At 42.4% G+C, this 20,749-nt stretch overlaps 1 pseudogene; it reads right to left on the bottom strand.

Annotated features, from left to right (window-relative positions):
* Positions 1-10,915: 10,915 nt before the first annotated feature.
* On the bottom strand, positions 10,916-11,868 carry LOC122420455 (annotated as a pseudogene).
* Between the last annotated feature and the right edge of the window lie 8,881 nt (positions 11,869-20,749).

Below are 20,749 nucleotides of genomic sequence, written 5' to 3'. Positions count from 1 at the left end.
CTTTAGGGTTTTCTCTGTAGAGGATCATGTCGCATGCAAACAGTGAGAGTTTTACTTCTTCTTTTCCAATCTGGATTCCTTTATTTCTTTTTCTGCTCTGATTGCTGTGGCCAACACTTCCAAAACTATGTTGAATAGTAGTGGTGAGAGTGGGCACCCTTGTCTTGCTCCTGACTTTAGGTGACGTGCTTTCAATTTTTTCACCATTGAGGATAATGTTTGCTGTGGGTTTGTCATTTATAGCTTTTATTATGTTGAGGTGTGTTCCTTCTCTTCCTACTTTCTGGAGGGTTTTTATCATTAACGGATGTTGAATTTTGTCAACGGCTTTCTGTGCATCTATTGAGATAATCATATGGTTTTATCTTTCAATGTGTTAATGTGGTGTATTACATGGATTGATTTTCAGATATTAAAGAATCCTTGCATTCCTGGGATAAAGCCCACTTGGTCATGATGTATGATCTTTTAAATATGTTGTTGGATTCTGTTTGCTAGAATTTTGTTAAGGATTTTGTATCTATATTCATCAGTGATATTGGGCTATAATTTTCTTTTTTGTGGCATCTTTGTCAGATTTTTGTATTAAGGTTATGGTGGTGTCATAGAATGAGTTTGGAAGTTTACCATCTTCTGCAATTTTCTGGAAGAGATTGAGTAGGATAGGCATTAGTTCTTTTCTAACTTTTTGGTAGAATTCAGCTGTGAAGCCATCTGGTCTTGTGCTTTTGTTTGTTGGAAGATTTCTGATTACAGTTTCAATTTCCTTGCTTGTGATGGGTCTGTTGAGATTTTCTATCTCTTCCTGGTTCAATATTGGAAAGTTGTCCTTTTTGAAGAAAAGGCATCTGGTCCCATCACTTCATGGCAAATAGATGGGGAAACAGTGGAAACAGTGGCTAACTTTATTTTGGGGGGCTCCAAAATCACTAAAGATGGTGGTTGCAGCCATGAAATTAAAAGATGCTTACTCCTTGGAAGGAAACTTATGACCAACATAGACAGCATATTAAAAAGCAGAGACATGACTTTGTCCACAAAGGTCCATCTAGTCAAGGCTGTGGTTTTTCCAATAGCCGTGTATTTATGTGAGAGTTGGACTATAAAGAAAGCTGAGTGCTGAAGAATTGATGCTTTTTAAACTGTGGTATTGAAGTAGACTCTTGAGAGTCCCTTGGCCTGAAAGGATATCCAACCAGTCCAACCTAAAGGAAATCAGTCCTGAATATTCATTGGAAGAACTGATGTTCAACCTGAAACTCCAAAACTTTGGCCACCTGATGCAAAGAGCTGACTCATTGGAAAAGACCCTGATGCTGGGAAAGATTGAAGGCGGAAGGAGAAGGGGATGACAGAGGATGAGATGGTTGGATGGCATCACAACTCGATGGACATGAGTTTGGGTAAATTCCGCGAGTTGGTGATGGACAGGGAGGCTTGGTGTACTGCAGTTCATGGGGTTCCAAAGAGTCGGACATGACTGAGCGACTGAACTGAACTGAACTGAATAAAAAACCTCCCATAAAATAATGTCCAGGATTTGAGCATGTCACATGTGATCCTATGAAATAATTTTTAAAATAACATCTATCATTCTTAAACTATTCCAAAAAATTGAAGAGGAGGGGAACACTCTTAAATTTATTCTATCAGGCTATCTCTACACTGATATCAGTACTATAAAGAGACCCTACAGAAAATTAAAGATCATTTTCTTGATGAATATAGTTGAAAAAATTTTTCAAGAAAATATTAGCAGACATAATTCAGGAATCTATAAAGTGTATCATAAATGATTATCATGTAGCATTCTTCCAGAGATTCAAGGATGTTTAAAAATCCACAAATCAATCCACGTGATAATGAGAGGGTAACAGGCAGCAAGGCCAGATGTCTCCAAGTGGAGGAAAGAGGCTGTAAGTGCCAGACATTTTTATCTCTCTTAAGCGGCTGGAAGAAACAAACCAGTGATCTGTTTTTCCTTCTCTATACAAATTTAAAAGGAGGTTTCTCTTAACAAGCTGTGTTGCCATAACACCTGGTCTCACCTAAAGCTAACTACTCTCAAACCTTGAGTTAACCAATACATTTCTTTTTCGTATGGAAATGTTGTCTTAAGCTATGTTAATGAACCCCAGACTCTATCTTCAAGTTGGTTCCGCCAAAGGGCCTAACTTACTTACTCAGCTATTGTTCCCCTAATCTATGTAAATGGAACTATTTGTTGGTATTCTGTCCTTCTATAAGATTCAAGTCAATCGTTTTATGGCCTGGGATGAATTATCTGGTGCCATTCTAAATTTTATGACATTCCTTTCATTTCATTAACAGACTGTGAGTGACTATATAACATACAGCTAAAGACTAGGAGGGGGGCACTCTTTTGCCCCCTTCTGATACCTATGTCAGAATCTTTCTCTATCTCCTTTATACTTTAATAAAACTTTATTACACAAAAGCTCTGAGCGATCCAGCCTCGTCTCTGGCCCCTGATTGAATCCGTCTCCTCCGGAGGCCAAGAATCCCGCGTCTTATCGTTCAGCAACAACCTTTCAATACACCACATTAAATAAAGGAAGAGAAACAAGATTGTGTCAGTAGATGTAGAAAAAGCATTGACAAAATCTAACATCCATTCATGGTAAATACTCTCAGAAAAATGGGCATAGAGAAAATACATCTCAACATAATAAAAGCCATTTATGACAAACCCATAGAGGTGGATATCTGAAAGCATTTTCCTCTAAAATCAGGACCAAGGGAAGGATGCTCACTCTTGCCACTGTGGTTTAACAGTGTGGTGGTCCTAGCCACAGCATGTGGACAAAAATGGAATAAGAAACATCCAACCCCTAAGGGAAGAAGTAACACTGTCACTACTATAGAGAAATGATACTTTATATAGAAAACCCTAAAGTATCCACCAGAAAACTAACTAATGAATTCAGTACACAAACACACACACATGCACACGCACACACACACACAATGGAATATTCCACACCCCTTAAGGATAAAATTTTGCTGCTTCTGACATAGATGGACCTGGATATCATTCTGTTTAGTGAATTAAGTCAGACAGAGAAAGACAAATACTTTATATTATCACTTGGCATATGGAATCTAAAACTAGTACAAAAGGATGAAAATAATGGAGTAGAAAAAGACTCTCACACATAGAGAATAAACTAGTGTTTACCAGTGGGGAGAGAAAGTGGGAAGGGGCAAGACAGAGTAAAGATTCAGAAGTACACACTACTATGTGTAAAATAAATAAACTATAAGCACATACTTTACAGCACAGGGAATATAGCCAACAGTTCATAATAGCTTTAAAAAAAATAACCTATATATTGAACCACAATGTTGTACCTCTGCACTACTATAGTACTGTAAATCAACTATAATTCAATGAAAAATTTAACATAAAAGAGTTCCGCATTGTGATATGTGGTTGTAATGGCAGTCATATTACAATATTTACATGTAACAAATTACTAAATCTTACATTTTAAATTTACACAATGTTATATGTCAAATATATTTCAGTTTAAAAATCTACTGAAATATAGCTTTCTTTCAGTGTGTTTTTTTATTGCACTTCACTTCAAACTGCTCATTTCTGCATGAAAATCTTTTAATATGTGAATCTCCCTGCAAGACTCTTTCTAATAAATACTGCCATCTCTCATAACAATGTTAACTCTAAACTTGTAACTAGCTCCCAAACTCCTACCTGATTTTATCTTCGAGTGCTAACCAGGGTATTCTTTACTCTGTGAGGACATTAATTTCTTCAGTTTTATTTCTGACGACTGTACACTCTGATCCTTTTTCTTGTATTGAAGAAGGAATTCATAGGGCCTGGACTCCATCTCAGGCCTGTCCGTGCTGATCGTGCTCGGCTGCCTCTCCAGTGGACTCTGAACTCTCTGCTTAGTGCCTGTGGGAACGATAATGGAAGGATAAGACCCCCTCCAGACAGGGGAATCTTGAAGATCACATCCAGGTTACTCATCACCTAAGAGAAAACAGACACAAATCACCCCTGCCTCAGGACACTATCTATCAGAATGTAAGCACAGGCTTATCGGTTATTAACTATTTGGATTGTAACTGCGGGCTTATTGATTATTGACTGTTTGGACACGTACATATGGGGTAGGTGGTGGGTTTGGACACGTACACATGGGGTAGGTGGTGGGTTTGGACACGTACACATGGGGTAGGTGGTGGGTTTGGACATGTACACATGGGGTATAAAAGATTTTCACAAATGCTGGATGGGGTCCTTGGCTAAGAGGAGACTCTGCCTTGGGCCCGCCGGCGTAATAAACTGCCCTCCACTATCTGCATTGTCCTTCTGAGTGAGTCTGTTTCCCGGAAAGCGTGGCTATAACATTTGGTGCATTGACTGGGAAACTCCTCACTTTGAGGAGACAGGTCTCATTTGAGGCCGCCCCAAGGCTTTGTGGCTTGAATCTCCTAGAGGGGTGAAGGCGCCTCGCCCCTCTGGAAGAATTCAGCCTTTCAAAGCCTGGTTTCTTCTCTTTGGCAGGTAGTGAATGGCAGCAGGGGAACTGAGCACTCAGGTGAGGAGGAACCCACCCAGCAGGGTGGAAGAGGGGGCCTGATCACCCCCCTGGGAGTGACTAGAAGGAGCGGGGACCCACAGGAGCCTAGAATAGGCAGGTGGCGATTGCTTGGTACACAGGTCGACGAGCGTGCTAGGGTTTAGGAAGGAAATTTGTGAAGGACATTTAGGAGGTGTGTCCACGCCGTCTCGGGGAAAATTATTACCAAGCGATCGCCAGGGGATTTTTAGGATAAGAAACTGGTCCTTGTATGCTCATATTCTGCCCTCCCCCAGGAGGTGTCCCGTCAGCTGTGAAATTCTTGACCCCCTCGGAATTGTTAGGCTAGAAGGAGGGGGATACAGAAGTGAGCATGAATTGGCTTTTCCAGAGATGTCCTGGGACATGAGATATTTAACCCATCTGTGTTTTCATCCGCACCTGATCAAGCCCACCAAGGCAGAATGGACTTTAAGGGAGAAACAGTCTCGGACCATGTGATGTTCTGGTTCAGCTGTGCTGACCAGCAGGTGAAGACACGCTGATCCCCCTTCTCCCTCTGGCAGGTTAGGCTCTTCTCACCCCAATTAGGAAGGAAGCAGAATGGCAATTTAAGTGTCACTGAGTGGAAATATCAGAAGTACATAGGGTACTGAGAACTTCTTAGACAGAACGAAAAGGAAAAGTAGAAGAAGGTCCGAGAAGGTAAGCAAGAAGTGGGGAAGTGAATCTAAGGCAACTGTATTGGAGTGCATGATTAAAAATTTTAAAGAAGGGATTAGGAGGAGACTATGGGGTGAAGATTAAGCCTAACTGCCTCCACATACTCTGTGAGGTCGAATGGCCCCCTATGGGAGCAGGATGGCCACCAGAGAACACCATGAACTTAAAAATAGTGGAAGCAATCTACACAGTAGTCACAGGAGAGCCAGGACAGCCAGGACATCCATCTATTGACTCATGGCTAGGGTTAGCTTGAGACCCTCCTACTTGGACAAGGTTCTGTATCCAGAAGGGAAAGGGAAAAATATGAAGGGCACAAAAATTGACTGATGATAAAAAAGGAAATTCTACAGGATTTGGACGGGGATGACCTGACCCCTCCCCCATGCTGGATAATGACTCGCCTGCCTCCCAGTGCTTCACCAGGACCGGAGGCCGCCTTAATGCCCGATCCAGGGCCAGGTGAAGTTTCTGCAACAGCCACTACTCCTCCGCCAGCTTTCCCGGAGTTCGTAGAGCCGCCGTTTGGGCAGGCTCCGATCCCGGTGACAGAAGCCTCTGGCCAACACTTCCAGGATCCGGCTCCAACCGAACCGCCCAAGCTATACCCGCCTCTCCCGGTGAGTACTGACAAGAGGGGGAGGGAGACGTTGGAATTAAGCAGAGACTGCGCTCTGCCAGAGAGCTGGAGGGAACGAAAGAGAACAGACAAGAGACTTGCAGTGCAAGCTGCTGCTCTGGGAAAGTCTATCTCGGGCCCTCCAGAAAACCTCATCTGCCCCAGGGACAGGACAGTCCTTCAGCCGGTCCCAAGGGAGGCCCTGGGCCCGTTACAGCCAAACCAGTGTGCCCGGTGCCGAGCTTTTGGCCATTGGAAGAATGAATGCCCTAAGGCAAGGAAGGAAGAGGAAGCTCCCACAGTTTGGGGGCTTGCTGACTTGGAAATTAACTAGGGCTGCTAGGGCTCAGAGATATCAGGTCCCTGAGAGCCCATGGTGACCTTAAAAGTGGAGGACCAAAACATTGACTTCATGGTGGATACAGGAGCAGAACTGTCGGTAGTAACAAAACCTGTGGCACCTCTGTCCAAAAAGACTACTGCTGTTACTGGGGTATCGGGAGAAGAGATGATTAAATCATTTTGCCAGCCCAGAAAATGTCAGATGGGGGGGGGGGGCACCAAATGATTCATGAATTCCTCTACATTCCTGAGTGCCTAGTACCCCAGTTGGGAAGAGACTTGCTCTCCAAACTAAGAGCACAAGTGACTTTCTCCCCTGAGGAGAGGCCCGCCTTCTGGACGGACTCTATGACTTATTTGCCCTCTCTCTCAATACCAACCCAAGATGAGTGGAGGTTGCATGAGCCTCTGAAGGCAGAACCGGGTGGGCCAGAAGAGCATGAGGGAGCTAAATCAATTATTCCCTGAGGTCTGGGCGGAAGACAACCCCCCTTCCCCCCAGGCTGGCTAAACATCATGCCCCAGTGATAATGGAACTCAAACCAGGTACCATCCCAGTTAGAGGGCGCCGGTACCTGCTATGGATGGAGCCTGAACCGGCATATTGCCCTACATCAATAGATTGAAACAACCAGGCATTCTAGTAGAGTGCCAGTCGGCTTGGAATATGCCAATCCTGCCAGTCAAAAGGGAAGGAGGACAGGACTATAGGCCTGTACAAGATCTCAGGCTAGTCAACCAGGCTACTGTGACTTTACACCCCACTGTTCCAAACCCCTATACCTTGCTTAGCCTCCTCCCGCCAAGGACTAAAGTTTACACTTGCCTAGATCTCAAGGATGCCTTCTTCTGCATACACCTCGCCCCAGCATCACAGCCCATCATTGCCTTTGAATGGGAAGATTCAGTCGGGAGCACCAGATAACAAAGGCTAACTCCACAGCCATCTTTGGGGAAGCCTCGGCTTCTGATCTGGACTCATTCCATCCGGAAGAGTATGGATGTCAGCTCCTACAATACAGGGATGAACTGCTGCTGGCTGCCTGAGACCAGGGAAAAATGCTGGAAAGGGACAAATGCACTGCTCCAGCTGTTGATGGAAGCAGGTTACCGGGTGTTGAAAAAGAAGGCACAATCTACAAAGAGGAGGTAAGGTATCTGGGGTTTGTTTTAAAGAAGGGCTCAAGGATCCAGACCCTAATTGGGTCCTATATACTGATGGCACTAGCCTGATAAAACAAGGACAACAGCTGTTGGGTTAGCCAGAGCGGAAGGGGCCATCAAGACTGAAAAGAGATGGTGGGAATTGCCAAGTGGCAAATTATTGGTACTGGAGGAGCTGGCACACACTCTGGTAAGCCAGACACACCAAGCGACCCACCTAGGCCATGCTGCCTGCTCACAGGTTAATACTGCCTCTCGGGTATTCAGACAAAAACCTCTGGGTATTCAGCTGAAAGGCACACTGCCCCTTGAACACCTGGGAGTGGACTTCACTGAAATGAAACCTCACCGACACTACCATTATCTGCTGGTCATGGTATGTACGTTCCCGAGATGGGTAAAAGCTTTTCCTACCTGGACTGAAAGAGCATCAGAAGTAGCCCGGTGCCTGCTTAGGGAAATGGTTCCCAGATTTGGATTTCCTACCAGCATTGGATCATGCAATGGCCCAGCTTTTGCAGCTGATTTAGTACAACAAGTAAGCTGCTCTGGGAAACTTTAAACATCAAATGGAAACTACACACTGCATATAGGCCCAGAGTTCTGAGATGGTGGAATGAACCAACCGGACACTTAAAGAGACTCTCCAAGTGGATCAGAGAGAATGACTGCTCCTGAGTGGACTTGCTTCCGATGGCTCTGCTCAGACTCAGGATGACCCCACAGTCCCAAGGCTATTCTCCATACGAAATTGTGTATGGGAGGCCTCCTCCCATAATAAAACAGGTGTCAACAAATTTGCCTCAGCTAAGGGGGTATAGGATTTCACAGCAGATGGAACTGGGTAAGGTAATAAATCGGGTAACTAAGTTTGTACAAGAAAGGGTGCAGTTCCCCCTTGGGGAACAGATTCATGAGTTTACACTTGGTGACCAAGTATGAGTCAAAGATTGGGAATATGATTTGCTAGCCCTTTGGTGAAAGGGCCCTTATGTTATTCTAACTACCCCTACTGCAGTTAAAGTTGCAGGTATTGTCCCTTGGATCCATCACACCAGAGTGAAGAAGGCATACAACACTGACCCGAAAGACGCTGAGTGGACCACCCAGAAGGACCCCACCGACCCACGGGGAACCAAGATCATTCTGAAGAGGAAGAAGAGAACGAGATCCCAGACGAGCCCTCTACAGGATGGAGTTGGGTAAACGACTCCTGCTGCTCGGCCTCCTCAACGCAATTCTGAACCTGACCAGTGTTCCTGCACAGGACAACGTCTTCATCTCATGGGCACATTCTTACATGAACTTCCACAACTCCTCCAACTGTTGGGTATGTGGGGCCATGCCCCTGTCAGTAATGGACGGACTCCCCTGGTGGGTATCGCCACTCCGTTATGGGGACTTTATACCACTGTGTTCCTTCTTAGAGCAACAGAAAGGAACTTTTCTCTCTCTCACCAATCATAACCTTTCTTTGCTCTCCTGGTGTAAGAAGAAGCCATCAATGGGCCAGGGACATAGGGTTACATTTAACATGAACACCAGCCTTATGGAGATAACAAAGGCTTATACCTCATATATGAAAATTAAAGAGGAAAAGGGCTCCCTTAACAAAAGGGGGACAGGCCTCCTGGTACCTTGAGCAATACTACCAGGTCTGGGATGAATATTTCTGGATGACTCCTGAGAAAGGACAGTTGATTACCCCTGCTACTATTTGTTGGGAACAAAAAGAACAGAAAGTTGGATTTGGAGACCACCCCCTAGACCCAAAAGAATTAAAATATATGGGTTATTTGTCCCTTGAACAATGTAAACAAATCTTGGAAGTTACCTATCACCCCAATCAGTCTGTTCAGTGGCCCGGTTCCGACTGGAAATATAATCTTGGAATCCACTGGGTAGCCCCCAATGGGACCCAGTGGCTCTGTGGGCTTAACTTATGGCCATGGTTACCAGTTGGCTGGGTGGGGCGCTGCACATTAGGATTTGCTTTCGCCCATGGCAGAATTAAACCTAGCCTACACCAGCCTCCAGTAAACCTGCCTTATCTGCATGCAAGATGGACATGATCTGTGTTCCAATTGTATGACTATCTTGCTGCCTTGTTTGTACCCTCTGTAGGGACAATGGATATCATGGTTAAGGTAGAGGCCTTAACTAATTTCACTAAACAGGCCCTCTTAGACAGTACAAAAGCCATTCAAGCTTTGAACGAAGAACAAATTCAGATGAGGAAGGCAGTAATTCAAAATAGGATGGCATTAGACATACTCACAGCAGCCCAAGGAGGGACTTGCGCCGTAAGTAAAGTTGAATGTTGCGTGTATATCCCTGACCTGTCTGGAAATGTCTCTATTGCCTTGAAGGATATGCAAAATCAAGTGAAAGCCATGTCTAATGAAAATATTCCCTTTTGGATTTCAGTTCTCTCCTGGGTAAAGGGAGACTGGTGGAAAACCATTGTAACTGTTGTTATAGTAATCTTAATCATACTGCTCTGTGGGCCCTGCTTCCTACACTGTCTTGTGAATTTTGTAACCCAGAGGTTGATAGCATTCTCTCATGTGGGTGACAGGAGGGCTAAGGTACAATATATCTCAATGAGTGATGCTCATTATGGAAACTAAGAGCATCAAGAGGGGGGAATGAAGAAGGAATTCATATGGCCTGGACTCCATCTCAGGCCTGTCCGTGCTGATCGTGCTCGGCTGCCTCTCCAGTGGACTCTGAACTCTCTGCTTAGTGCCTGTGGGAACGATAATGGAAGGATAAGACCCCCTCCAGACAGGGGAATCTTGAAGATCACATCCAGGTTACTCATCACCTAAGAGAAAACAGACACAAATCACCCCTGCCTCAGGACACTATCTATCAGAATGTAAGCACAGGCTTATCGGTTATTAACTATTTGGATTGTAACTGCGGGCTTATTGATTATTGACTGTTTGGACACGTACATATGGGGTAGGTGGTGGGTTTGGACACGTACACATGGGGTAGGTGGTAGGTTTGGACACGTACACATGGGGTATAAAAGATTTTCACAAATGCTGGACGGGGTCCTTGGCTAAGAGGAGACTCTGCCTTGGGCCCGCCGGCGTAATAAACTGCACTCCACTATCTGCATTGTCCTTCTGAGTGAGTCTGTTTCCTGGAAAGCGTGGCTATAACAGTATACTTTTATCTATAATTCCATACCTACTTCATTTCTGGGAAATTCGTTTTGTTAGACTGAAAGTAACACATTTGAACACTTTATAATATACACATAATTTCAAGACCTGTTGTTTATTGCATAAATCTGAACTTTTCTACAAGAAAACTTCATTGATATATTCATATTTCATGACAATGTATTTCAATCGGTCTTTATATTGAAGAAGACACTTGGCATGTCCGGTATAATACTATCTTGAGATTAAAATTATAATTAGGTGTCTGAGGGTGAATAAATGAACTGGCAATGGCTCATTATAGAAATAAATAAGTTTCACACTTTCCTCATAATAGTGGAGGACTTTGCAATTCTTCTCCAGGCAAAGTAGAGCCTTTGTACACTGGACTTATGGCTTATGAGCAGAAAGGGGCTGACACTTGGGAAGCATGCTGCAATGATTATAGTATGTCTGAAAGGAAACAGATAGGTGGATCTAAAAGAGCCAAAAGAACTTGACAGATGGAAGAAAGAATATAAAAGTAGACAAAGGTGCTCCTGAGGAGAAGAATGGATTTAGTAGCTCTGGACTCAGGGGAGGGCCTGGAAGAGGCGTCAGTCCTACGAATGTGCTGGACCTGCTGCTTATGTCTGCACAGGATGAGAACCATGAAGCTGCCGGCGCAGAGCGTGAGCCCCAAACATAAAACATCAGGGAACAACAGCAATGCTGCAGACAAGGAGTGTCTGGTTTTTCTACTCTTCTGGTCAGTAAGAAGAGTAGAACAGTATCCAAAATCTTTATTGCTTGTGTTGTTTCTGTCACTCATTTTGGTATTTGTATAGATAGAAAAAATGACATTTACGAGCATTTGCAGGATCCAACACAGGAAAATAGAGGGAACCACGTACTTGGGAGCTGTTACTTTCAGTGCTGCCCACCTGGAGTTCCAGGGACTGATCGTGATCACCTGAAAGACACTCAAGAGGCAGATGCTACTGATGGACACTCCCCTCCCCACTCTGTGCAGAAAGTAGAGAAGTTTGCAGCCAAAATCACTGCGGACATGCTTCCACCCAAAGACTGCCATTGTGTGTGGGATTCCTTTAGAGAGGAGGACCAAGGAGTTGGCCACAATCAGGTGCTTAAGGATCAAATCTGTGGACCATAACCCATGAAGTGAAGGACGATATAACTGCAAAGGAGTGAGAAATTCCCCAGAATTCCAACCACGGTCTGTGTTAAGATGATCATGCCTATTATGAGAAAGCTGCTGGCCATCCTCTCAGTTCACAGTCACTGGTACTTCTCTCGTGAGTTAGTGTCTGTATGGGAACATCAGGTGTGGGCTGCATGCATCATGTCTATTGAAATCCAATATTCTCCACTTATCCTCAGGTCCTACTTGGAAGATTTTGCTTTATGCTTTTCTGCTACTAGTAGCCTTAAAAGGGTTCAATGTATAACACTGAAAGAGCACTTAAAATGCAGAATTACTTGCTGACGGCACTCCATGGTATCACTTCATTCTTCACAAATCCACGAGCCCAGGATTTCTGTGACTTCAATTTTTTCAGGGAAAGGTAACACAGAGAGGTTCCGTATTTGTTGAGATCTGCTGCACAGGGCAGAGCGAGGACTTTAGAAACTCATTAGGCTGGTCAAGAGAGTGCACTGAACTACCAGCTCTGCCAAAAACCAGTCAGTTGTGTTCAAGTAATAATCCATACCAATGCTTAGTTTTGATTTCACAACTTCTTACCTTGATTTTAGACCCATGGTCTTTTATATTTTCATTATGAGAAGATTCCTTTTTTGTAAAGCTTTATTCTGTAGGGCACTATGTACTATGTGTTAGGTTTTAGATGTCTTAATACATATACATGGACTGCTGGCAGTAGAGTATGACATATGGCAGGAAGCTGCCCAAGATTACGTAATGTCACGAGGATGAGAATGGCTCAGTATTGGGATGGTATTAGGATGTTTTTATGTCTGAAAAGCAGGTACAATGTACCCATCACAGGAATTATTGAATAAGCACAAGTAACATTGTAAACTTTCAGCCATAAAATACTAATACATGATAACAGAGGGTAAGCAAAAACTGAATTATTATTTTCAATTCATATACTTATCTATTTGTTAATACCAGAGATAAACAAAAATAGCAACAAAGAAATAAGATTTGTGCATGCCACTGACATACCAGACATATATGTAAAATAGCATCTGCAAGGCATGTATTCTTGTACATTTTGTAAATTCAGAGACTGGACTTTTGGATTGATAGTAGCCTATTTAAAAACAAAAAAGAATCAACATGCTAGGAGACCGCCAGCTGCTGCCTCTAACTTGCAATTACCATGTCAACTGTTCTTTAAATCTAAGAATAAAAATAACCTGACCAGAATTAACACACTACAGAGGTTTTCACTAGAGGCAAAGTTACTGTCTACACTAATTGCATCAGACATCCAGGATTGGAGCAACCCTTTCTCTTCAAGTTGTTCCATTTAGATACACTTTCTGCATGGGATTAGATGATTTCTACAGATCCATCATACATTTTATTGCAAACCTGTATGGATTAGTGGTGAACTTCTAGTCATCCTGAACATGGAGTCTATAATTCTTGTAAGGTAGACTCAATAGCAGATCGATTTTACAAATGTATTTTGCCACTTAAAATACAATTTTTTTTAAGTTGAGAAAAATATCTTTATGGGAATTGTGTCACGTGTGCAGTTTCATTCTTTGTCTAGAAAAGGCTTTGATGGACATGAAAGATTTAAATCCAAGAGCTTTAACTCAGTGAGAAGCAAAGCTTTTTTCAGTAGCGTTATCAAATAGCTTAAATATTACCAAATGATAGACCATACACTTATTCACAAATGACATTTCCCCAATGTGGACTAGCATCCTTCTCATCACAAATATTTTTAAGCACCTTAAAAATCAGGTTTTGCTGGAACTTGGGTTGAGTCACAACAGAAACTGTCAGAGGATTACATTTGATTGCATGAAGGGTCTTTAGAGATTGCTGTGGGTTCTAGAAACCCATCTCTCAATATTAGCTCAGCTCACGCCTCAGATTTACTCCACCTTTCTGCCTGCTGTTGGCACTGAATCAAGTTACTACACAGAAGATTGCCTTTGTCTGATATGATCTCTTCTCCAGAATCTTGATCTGACTTTCTCTTCCAGACTCCGTAGCTTAGAATGAGATGGAAAACACCTGACACCTTCCTGCTGTCAGAAGAGGGGGCTTCCTGGTGGTCATTATACCCAGTGTCTGTGTGGGAGGGAGGCAACTGGATCCTGATATATGGGTTTGAGATGCTGTGTCCTCCCCCCTTCTGCCATCAAAGCTGCAATTATCATTTCACCTGCAGCAGTAATGGGAGTGCAGGCCTGGGATTTGAGAACACTTCTGGAAACTTCTCTCTCAGTTGTTAATTACTGGAAACAATTACAAATTTCTAGATAGCACCCTTATGTGACTAAAAGAGGGTTTCCAAGAGCCTTCTTAATTTCCATGATGCCTGAAGGCAGACAGGGTCTCACATTGAGGAAAGCTGGACTTTCTGAAGTCACACACATAAAGGACTGGCATAAACGGTGTGTCCCTCTGCATTCTGTACTTCCCTGAGATGTTTCTCTACCTTGAAACTAGTGCTCTCCTAATCTTCAGACCATTAAACTGAATAATCAATTAAAATGTTGTTAGAGAAATGGAATGGGACAAAATACCTTAGAAAAACATTCAAAGAGATACAAGTAAAAGGAAGAACAGGACACATCACTCATGATAGAAAATGTCGGCACAAATCAGAGCCAATTAATTGGATGACTTGCAAAATAAACACCAATCAATATGGAGATGTTGTAGGAAAATTTACTTTATGATTATTGACCTCCATTAGCAATTAGAATCAGACACAGAACAATATGAGGCTTCCCTAGTAGCTCAAATGGTAAAGCATCTGCCTGCAATGCAGGTTCCATCCCTGGGTTGGGAAGATCCCCTGGAGATGGAAATGGCAACCCACTCCAGTATTCTTGCCTTGAGAACTCCATGAGCAGAGGAGCCTGGTGGGCTACAGTCCATGGGGTTGCAAAGAGTCAGACATGACTGAGCGACTGACACACAACAGAACAATATACATGGAAAAAAATGAGAAAGTTCAAAATGAGTGTCTCACAAATGAGCACTTAGTTCTGATGGCTCAACAGACAGATTCTACCATTCTTGTAAATACCAAATGAGCCAATGCTCAATTACTTCATTCAAAGAGATAAAATAGTTACCACAGTGCTCTACATTAATTAATTAATTATGCTATTTTTCCAGAATTATCACTTGATACTCTGATAATTAAGAAATATATATTAGGAGTTGCAAGAAATCTGGTTTTTCATATAAATACATTTACATTTGATGCAGTGTCATGATGTAATCACTGCCGATTTTCAAGTTAAGGGTTTGGAGCCACACTTGGTGGGCAACCAAGTCTGCACACAAACTCATTTAAATACTTACAGGCAGATGCAAACACCCATGTGCATTAATACTCACATACTTATGTATATAGTACTTACACAGTTATAGTTTAAAACTCACAAACATTTGTGCACATACTCACCACACACAAACTCACATCATATTCCTAAACACATGACACATATTCATATGAACTCACCTGGTCACGTTCACCTTCATAAAATCAACTTACATGGTCTCTGTGTATCTCTGGATGATGATTTCATATACAGAAGAACAGGTGTATCTCCAGACTTCTGGATGCAGGAAAATGGCATCCTTTCCTCTGCTTGTAATCCTTTCACCCTGCAACAATCCACAGATAATATTTGCTATAAGCTGCCTTAAAATTGGGCTTCCCTCGTGGCTCAGCTGGTAAAGAATATGCCTGCAATGTGGGAGACCTGGGTTTGATCCCTGGGTTGGGAAGATCCCCTGGAGAAGGGAACAGCTACCCACTCCAGTATTCCGGCCTGGAGAATTCCATGGACTTTATAGTCCATGTGAGCATTACCTACTCAGGGGTCAGGGGATAAGAAAGATAGCGTGTTTCAGGGCATAACAGTGAACAGGTATGTATTCATCCCCAAATAAAACCATGGTGGGGAAAGCCTGGAGTGAAGGCATAAAGTCTGTATGGAAACACAGAAGACCCTGAATAGCCAAAACAATCTTGAGAAGGAAAAACAAAGCTGTAGCTATCTTGCTCCCAATTTCAAACTACACTATAAATAAAACTATAGGCATCAAAACAGTGTGGTACTGACACAAGATCAATGGACACATAGGTCAATGGAACAGAATAAATAGAACAGAAGTGAATCTACACTTAATGGTCAATTTCACTATGACAAAGGAGACAAGCAGATACAATAAGGCAAGGACAGCCTCTTCAATAGATGGTGTTGGGAAACTGGACAGCTACATGCAGAAAAATCAGACTGGAATCATTTCTTATGTCATATACAAAAATAAACTGGTATATACATACAATGGAATATTATTTAGGCTTAAAGAGGAGGAAATAATGATATATGCCACAACATGGATAAACTTTGAGGATACCATATAAAGTGAAATAAGCCAGTCACAAAAAGACAAACACAGTATGATTCCACTTTTATGAGATATTTATCGTAGTAAAAATCACAGCAGTAAGAGCAGGAAGGGAGTTGTTAGGGTACTGAGGAAGGAGAGATGGGTAGTTACTGTTTCAGTTTTGCAAGCTGAAACAAATTATCTTGTTTTCTATCTTCTCTTTTCATGAGTAGGAGCACATAACTTCAATACAAGCTCATTTGTCATATCCTCTTTTATAGTTGATATTTTTGCTCTGTTTAAGAACCGTCTTTTCCTATGAGAGCTCAGAAATGTTCTGTTTTCCTCTAAAAGCATGATTTTATATCTTTAAAATTTACATCAGCAAACTATTCAGAATAATTTGTGATATAGATCAGTAGTAACTTGTCTCTTTACACTTCAAGATAACCCACTTCCATTTCTTCTAGAAATGCTGTGCTTGACTTTTTATTTGCTGTCATCTATCGTTGCCTCATCCAGTTTGACATCACCTCACCGTTGGAGCTGGTTTTCTGTCAAACTTCCTGGTGATCCCATCAGTTCTTGTCTCTTCCAATATTTACAGCTCCAGTGTGTCACACAGTCAAGTTTAGTCTTGGGACCAGAAAGCTTCAGTGGGCCTTTTTGTGTAGAAGGTTAATTAGGCTCACGTTTTAAAGGGAACGTTGCACGGTGCTGAGAGACAAGTTTTGCTCTCTTAAGTTTCTTCACAGCTTGTGTCAGCTTCTGTCCTAAATTATCAAGAACTTCTCATACAACAATCAGCTTCAGATAATGTCTACAGTGTATTCTCCAGGGAAAAGGACAGGTTAATTACTTGATCAGCATAATAAAAATAATGCCTTCCTCTGAGGCAAAATTTGGGCAGGTTTCTTCGTGACCAACATTAAAAGATTTGGATTTCTTAACCTTCACACCTGCACTTGTGATGTACACCTATTATGTGTATCGTATCCAACTGGGCCTCTTTTTATCACCTCTGAGAAGGCTGATACAGACAAGAAGAACAAATGAAAACACAAAGCTCTTGCTGTTCTTGTGTCATGAATAATAAAATCTTTCTTCTCAGACCCAGGAGTCTCATGCCTTCTGACAGCATCCATGAAGTTGACAGGATAATTTCTTATCTTGCATGTAGGATAAAATCTAAGACATTTCTTCACATTCTTTAATAGTCATGATGATAAGGATGTGATGCTGAGACAGACATGACTTTCTCAAAGAGAAAATTACAAAGATCTTACACAATCCTGGTTAGGGGATACGAGAATGCTTCCTGGAACAAGTGGAAATCTTCTTACCCAAGTTCTGGGCAATGTGAGAAAAGGACAGTTCTTTCAACAAATGAGGCTGCGAAAATTGATATGCACATGCAAAAGAAGGAAGTTGGACCCTTACTTAACACTACATACAAAAATTAACTCAAAATGGATCAAAGACCTAAATGTAAGACCTCAAACAATAAAATTCTTAGAAGAAAATACAGGGAAAAATTCACAACATTAGACTTGGCAATGATTTCTTTGGATTTGACACTAAAGGCACAGGTAACACACACTGAACCTCCTAAGATTTAAAAATCTTTTGTGTATCAAAGACAGAATCATCAGAGTAAAAAAGAATTCACTGAATAAGAGAAAACATTTGCAAATCATATACCTGATAAGACATTAATATCCAAAATATGGAGAAAATTCTTAAACAAACAAACAAAAAAAACCAACCGAGAAATAACCCAATTCAGGACTTGGGAAAGGCCGTTTCTCCGTAGAAGATATACAAAAGACAAATAAGCACATGAAAAGATGATCAACATCACTATCCATTAGGGGAATGCAGATCAAAACTACAATGAAATGCCATCATGCAGCCATTAAAATAGCTACTGTCAATACAATAGAAGACAACAAGTGATGACAAGAATGTGGAGAACTTGGAATTCTATGCACTATTGGGCAGAAAGGTAAGATGGCACAGTCATTGGAAAACAGGATGGCAGCTCCTCGGGAAATCAAAAACAGAATAACTACATGATCGAGCAACTCTTCTTCTGGGTACCTATACAAAAGAATCAGAAGCAGGGTCCCAAACAGATGTTTGATAGGTAAAACATGGAAACAATGCAACAGTTCATCAACAGATGGACAGATAAGTAAAATACAGTATAGACATAAAATTTAAAGAAAGGAAATTCTGCAATATAATGCAATGTGAATGAAACTTGAGAAATGTGAACAATAGAGGAAAATCTCACTAAAATGTTGTTGGGTGACCAGCAGGGGGAGCACTCACACATGTGCCGCTGGATCGCAGTACAGATCCCAGCAAGAAAGAGATGCTTGTTACCTTGCATTTTCTGGCAGGAAGTGACACTACTTGACTACTACCACTAGCAACAGGAAGCCAGACAACAGCTCAACCAATGAGAGACTGTCACAACGCAATGAGAAGCCACTGCACTTTGAACTCTCAGTTTCCTCCAAAGGACTTTTTGTTTATAACAGCCCCTCCCAACTGCCTCTTCTCCTCTATAAAAGTTTCCTCTTATTTGCTTCACTGGATTTCTATATGTTTCACCAGAGTTTGCTTGTCCCAAATTGTAATTCTCTGCTGCTCCTGCATAAACCCACTTGTCTGGTAAAATGCTGTTTTGTTGTTTTCGGTTAACAAGGGCATTAAGCTAGGAGAAATAGACCAGTCACAAAAGACAAATACTGTATGATTCCACGTATGTGAGATACTTAACAGCAGTCAAAATCATTAGAGACAGAAAGTAGAGTAGTAGTTTCCGGGGACTGGGGGAAGAGGAAAATGAAAAGTTAATGAATTGTTGTTTAATGGGCATAGAGTTTCAGTTTTACAAGATGAAATGAATTATGGAGCTGGATATGGTGATGTTTGCATAACATTATGGATATATTTAATACCACTTATCTGTACAATTTAAATCGTTAAGATGGTAAATTTTATGAGTATTTTTACTATGATTTTTCAAACCTCAAAAAAAAAATCCAGGGACTTGTCAAAAAAAAGAAAATCTAGTAAAGACATGAATTTGAGCAAACTCCAGGAGATAGTGAAGGATAGGGAAGCCTGGCATGCTGAAGTCCATGGGGTCGCAAAGAGTCAGACACAACTGAGAAACTGAACAACCCTAAAGACCCACCCCCAGGACCTGGCCCCAGAGACCCTTCCCTCTGCTCCCTCAAGATTTTAAACATCACATATTTCTGGGTGTGTGGGTTTACAGGCTTTGTAGAGCTGGGTCCCCCACCCCCACCCCCCTAGCCTCCAGAAGAGAAAAGGAGCTCCATGTGTTGCAAAATTAGAAACTAGAAGTTTGAGTTGGCTAGACTCTGACTTCAGAAGGGTGGAGGGAAACCTGTGACCCTGATATTCTTCATGGTCAGTAGCTGCCCCCTGCCCCAGTGGAGGCTGAGGACTGGAATCTACTCCCCACCCTAGAGCTTAGCCTTAATGGAAATGAAGAGCAGTTCCCTTTCTGCTGTTCCGCTACCCTGTGTGTATATAACCTAGAATATTGGTGAAAAGAGACCTTCCAGCTCCAAGTGTGGGGAAGCAGGAGAGCTATTAAGAACCCCATCGAGGGCCTTGTTCAGCCAAAATGAAAAGTGTTGAGAGGTTACTGCCCTTCCTTCCTGTCTCAACCTAGAGTCTGGGCAAACAGTTCTGTGAGAAGGATAACGATGCATGCACGAGTCTGCAGTAGCCCCGCTGTTTGACTGTTGGACCCCGGCCAGAAGAAGGAGCACAGGGCAGGCGTTTAAAAACTGGAGGGTAAAGGAGATGTGCTTTTTGCGGACTTGGACAAGAGATCTTTTCCTGTGTTTGAGCAGCACCCAGGTCTCTCTCCAGCCACTGGATAGAAGTGGCTTCCAATCTAGGGACATCAAAGTTGAGCCCTGATGTGGGCAAGTTCTCCCCTTGCCCTCACTCTACAAGGCAGGGCAACTCCAAAGAGGCTCAGGGTCAGGGGTGTTTTCCTAGAATCAGAGGCACTGTTGTGGCTGAAGTTTAGAAAATGTCATCAGTGTCCTGGAGAAGTAATACTGGAAGGGTATTAGATGGAGGTCTGATCTGGAGATATATATGTGTGTGTGTGTATTATTTATATATGTAAATATTTATATTTTTAATGTGGATCCCAGGAAGAGCAAGTAAAGCCTAAGTATACCTCAGGATCTGTCTTCTGATGTTACCCTGTCTGGAGACAATATGAACTTGACCCTGACATCTCCCCCTTGGGGGCACCATGGGAAAAAGGAGACCCTCCCTGTGCAGACTACATGCCTGTCATGATGATTTCATTGTGGGGTAAAGAAATCCTCCAGTAGTGGTGGGAGTGTTCATGAGGTAAGCACATGCTGCCTTAGGGGAAAATGAGGCAGACAGTGAGAAAGATGCTGAGGCAGAATGCCTAGGAAATGAACAAAGAGGGGGGGGCGGCAAAGAACGGCCAGCCAGGTGGTAATGAATGGAAACACCCCCATCATCTTCATCTTCACCATCCACTCACACTCACTAA

The sequence above is a fragment of the Cervus canadensis genome, chromosome 18 (assembly GCF_019320065.1).
Source record: "Cervus canadensis isolate Bull #8, Minnesota chromosome 18, ASM1932006v1, whole genome shotgun sequence".
Taxonomy (NCBI): domain Eukaryota; kingdom Metazoa; phylum Chordata; class Mammalia; order Artiodactyla; family Cervidae; genus Cervus; species Cervus canadensis.
This window is presented reverse-complemented; position numbering and strand designations above follow the sequence as displayed.